General features: G+C 44.0%; 1 non-coding gene across 1 annotated transcript; it reads right to left on the bottom strand.

The window, feature by feature from the left end:
* Window positions 1–1,160: 1,160 nt before the first annotated feature.
* Window positions 1,161–1,267, bottom strand: LOC130471021 (small nucleolar RNA R71). The gene has a single exon (XR_008931719.1). It is a non-coding gene; the product is annotated as a small nucleolar RNA R71 (small nucleolar RNA).
* Between the last annotated feature and the right edge of the window lie 3,443 nt (window positions 1,268–4,710).

Raw genomic sequence — 4,710 nt, 5'->3', positions numbered from 1 at the left:
GTTTATTGCTTTAATCATGTTTTATATTATATTAATTGCTTTGTTATTTATTATCATGAGTTTGTAGTTTAATTTCTAGGGTTTAGGGGATCCATGAATGCATGATTGGGATTATATGTGGACATGATATTTGATTGATTAATTTCTATAGCTTATTATTATTGCTCGTCAATTCTGTTTGACCGGACTATTTTGATTTGAGTTTGATTAACCTTAGATTATGCGCCGAGAGGTATAAATCTGATGTTTTTGGTCTGTGGCTATTAGATAGGAATTATTTCTAGTACGTAGCGAGAGCCCACTAGTTGTTCTATCCTAAGGAATTCATAAGATTCGAGAGATGCATGTTTTCCTAGTTATGATTGTTAGTTGATTGTTATTGTCCGTTGTCCAATCCCGGTCTGCATTTATGGTGAACCGCTGCCCTAGATTCCTTGATAGGAGTGCGATTTAGCCTGTCAAATTTTGGCGCCGTTGCCGGGGAAACGGTTTTATTTTCTGTTATTAATTGTTTTTCTAGATTATTGTTTGTTACTTCTCAAGGGACTCCCGTTCCTTGAGACCGGATCTCACGACTGTTTTCTAGTTTTTGCTTGTTTATGCCCAGGACTGTCCATACCAGCGATCTGACTTCGTTCGATCCTGAACCTGAACGGACCTTTCGTAGACGGCATAGATTCGTTAAACAGTTGAGAGACTATTCTGACTCTGAATCCGACTATCTGATTAGCAATCTATTTGATATAGATTCAGAGATGGGTGACCAAGCACCACCACCGCCACCCCCACTTGTGCCAAGGCTTACAGACTACTCTAAACCAAGTCTGTCTATGCTTCCCAAGGCAATCATGCCTTCCATTGCGGTCGAGAATTTCAAGATCGAACTCCAGCTGATAAACATGATCGAGAGACACCAGTTCGGTGGGGAAAAGGGTGAATATCCTAATCTCCATATTCAGTATTTCATTCAGTATTGTGCCACCATTAAGCAGAAGAATTTAACACCAGAGCAGACTATGGAGATACACTTTCCATTTTCATTGAGTGGGAAGGCAAAGCTATGGATTAATAGTCTCAACCGCGCAACTATGAAAATCACCGATTGAAATTCTTTGGCCCTTGCGTTCTATGTTAAATATTTCCCACCTGAGAAGACAGCTCGTCTAAGGGGACAGATATTAGGTATCTCTCAACAAGCAGATGAGAGTTTGTTCGAAGTTTGGGAAAGATTTAAGGACTTGCAAAGAGAGTGCCCACACCATGGTCTGGAGGACTGGTTCCTGGTTCAGCAGTTCTATAATGGTCTGGGTAATGAGTCTAGGTGTCTTTTGGATTCAGCTGCCAGTGGGAGATTTATGCAATTGGAGGTGCCCAGAGCTTTAGAGGTGATTGAGGAGATAGCCATCCATAGTGCCCAATATGGGAATCCTAGAGGTTTTGCCGATCGTGGTGTTAAGCATGAGATGAACTCTATTGAACAGCTTACTGCTCAGCTAACTGCCCTACATCACAAGCTGGATAACATGCAAAACGCATCTTCCCAAGTCAACCAACAAGCTAGTGTCGCCGCAATGAGTGCTCAGTTGGCCAATGTCTGTAATAGTTGTGGGATGCAAGGTCACTATGCACCGGAATGTAGGAGCTCTATTGAACAATGCAATGCATTCCAAGCCTACAAGCATAACAATCCGTACTCCAACTCATACAATGAGGGGTATAAAAACAACCCCCTATTATCATATAGGAGTACTAATGTCCAGAACCCCCACCAGATTCAACACCCTCCACCACCACAACAACCTTACCAACCACCACCACATCAGCCCTACCAACCGCGAAGTAACTACAACCCGCAGCCTAGTGGACCACCTGGCTTTCCTCCACAGCCTCAACCTACACAGCCTGATCCCATGCTTGTTGAGATGCGGAATATGATGTTAGAATTGCAAAAGTCTCTGAGCGAAAAGGATGCCAAAATCGATGCCCTCACTGCTCATAAGAAGATCATGGATAAACAGTTGGCACAAATGGCTACTACTCTTGCAGAGAGACCCAAGGGTCAACTCCCTTCACAGCCTGTGACCAGAGAGTCTGTAAATGTTGTCACTTCGCGGAGTGGATATGAGTATGATGGGCCGCCTATGACTATAGAGGAAGAGGTTGAAGTATCGGTCAGTGGTGCTGTGCCAAGAGAAAGTGAGAAGGTGGTCAAGGAGAAGGAAGCTGACACAAGGGTAAAGAAGAAAGTTGAGATACAAGTTCCACCTATCAAACTTCCCTTCCCTCATCGTCAGCTAAAGAACAAGCTAGACAAGCAATTTGGTAAGTTCTTAGAAGTGGTAAAGAATCTGCAGGTAACGGTCCCTTTCACTGAATTAATTACTCAAGTACCTGCATATGCTAAATACATGAAAGACGTCTTGACTAGGAAGAGAGCATTTAGTGAGGTGGAGACTATTGCATTTACTGAAGAGTGCAGTGCCTTACTACAAAATAAGTCTCCACCCAAGTTGAAGGACCCCGGGAGTTTCTCTATCTCGTGTAATCTTGGCAACCTTTTTATTGACAAAGACTTATGTGATTTAGGTGCCAGTGTTAGTGTCATGCCCCTGTCTGTATGTACTAAGTTGAACATGGGTGATTTAAAAGTTACCAACATAACTCTGCAAATGGCTGATAGATCTGTAAAATACCCCCTAGGTGTTTTAGAACATGTGCCTGTTAGAGTAGGTAAATTTTTTATTCCTGTTGATTTTGTTGTGTTGGACATGGAAGAGGACAGGCAGATTCCTATTATTTTAGGTCGGCCTTTCCTACACACTGCGGGGGCAATTATAGATGTCAAGAATGGCAAGCTGACCTTAAATGTGGGGGATGATAAGGTTACTTTCAATTTAACCCATGTTGCTAAGAGCCCTATGGTAGAGGAGTCATGTTTTGGAGTCAATGTTTCTAATGATTATTTTAATACTGAATTGACTCATACTAACTCTAATAACTCCTCGGAAAACTCACATGTTTCAAATTGTTTTGCAGGTGGAGGTGATCGGAGTATGAACTCTTCGGCATGGGTTCGAAAGAAGGCACGGGTGGATGATGCCGCGACCCAAAAGGCCGAAAGTTCTGTAAACAGTGGACACCGTATTCATGATCGGGGTCGTGGTCTGTCACTTCCCGCACCACATAGCTCATCCAAGGCAATCGATGTGACACCAGATGGCACAATCTTTGGTTCCCCCATTCGATGAGCTGTCGTGGCTCTCATCCCTTTCCTGTCGATTGTCTGTGCATAAACGGAGATTGTGTAATGGGGACATTGCATCAATCTAATAGGGGGTGAGTATTTCATTATCCATTTATTGCTTTAGTAGTATAAGTTTGATTTTTTATTCTATTTTTTTTTTTGTGTGTTTAGTTAGTATTTCACATACTTACGTGTGTTTAAGTATTGTTTTTGGTGTTAGTGAGGCGAGAAGAGGGCATTACGCTGTTTGGGTGCTTAATAATGTGCAGGCCTAAAGCTCCAAGTTCAAGAAAGTGAAATTACGTACAAGTCCAAGCACGCTGCAAACCGCCCGATCCGAATCGGGCGAGGTGTGCCCGATCGGGCGCGCACGGATGAGTTTAATGCAGCTTATTTTTGCCCGATCGGGCGCAGCATGCCCGATCGGGCGGTCTGGCGAGTGGAATGCCCGAGTCGGGCGATTGTCTGCCCGATCGGGCACAGAAGGCGAGTGGTATGCCCGATCGGGCGAAATTATTTTGCCCGATCGGGCGGTTGATGAAAAGTTCGTGGAAAAGTCAAGGAAGGATTTTGAGCAGAAAAAGTCAAGAAAACAAGCATTCGCAAATCGCCCGATCCGGATAGGGCGAGGTGCGCCCGATCGGGCGCGCACGTATGAGAAGAAAAGGATCGCAAACCGTCCGATCGGGCGGAAAGTCGCCCGATCGGGCGAGACGCGATTTCAGCGTCAAAACATGGGATTCCTCTTTTCTTTCTTCACTTCCTCTTCATCTTCAACCTAACTTTCTCTAACTTCCTCCATTAAACCCCAACCTCCAAAAACTTCCAACCACCATATCTCCCTCAAATCTCCACCAAATTCACCAATCTTTTCACCAAAATCATCCTCACACCATCCTCTACAACCTACACCTAACCGATTTGAGTTTTCTCCAATCCCCACAAAATCCCCAAATGCACCCAAAAAGCTCAAAAACCTCAAAAAAAAAATCAGATTTTCATCAATGGCAAACCGACCACAAAGGAAATGCACCAGGGTACCAAGAAATCAGCATGAAGCTTCGACGAGCCGAGCTCGGGAACCGACACCACCACCTCCGCCGCCGCAATTCGAGCCCGACACGGATTTTCCGGATGTCATTTTTGTTACGGAGGAGCAACGAGCACGATTCATCCACCTCAAATTGAGGGAGGTAATCCCTACTCGCTTTATACGCCAAAAATCTTTACATGAAATGGGTATTGAACGTGATGTCAAGCGTGTCTTTGTTGGTGTTGGTATGAGTAACATTTATAGCATGCTCCGTCTTACATTTAGACGGTTAACTCTGGAATTTTTGAGTAGTTTCAATGTGCGTAGAGATGGATACCGAACCGTGTCGTCGGTTCAATTTCGTGTGATGAACCGAACTTACACTATGAGTTTAGCTGATTTTGGTAGGATTTTTGGATTGTCTACCACCTAT

Source organism: Spinacia oleracea, chromosome 3 (genome assembly GCF_020520425.1).
Source record: "Spinacia oleracea cultivar Varoflay chromosome 3, BTI_SOV_V1, whole genome shotgun sequence".
Classification (NCBI taxonomy): Eukaryota; Viridiplantae; Streptophyta; class Magnoliopsida; order Caryophyllales; family Amaranthaceae; genus Spinacia; species Spinacia oleracea.
Note: the sequence above shows the minus strand (reverse complement) of the source record. Positions and strands in the feature narration are given on the sequence as shown.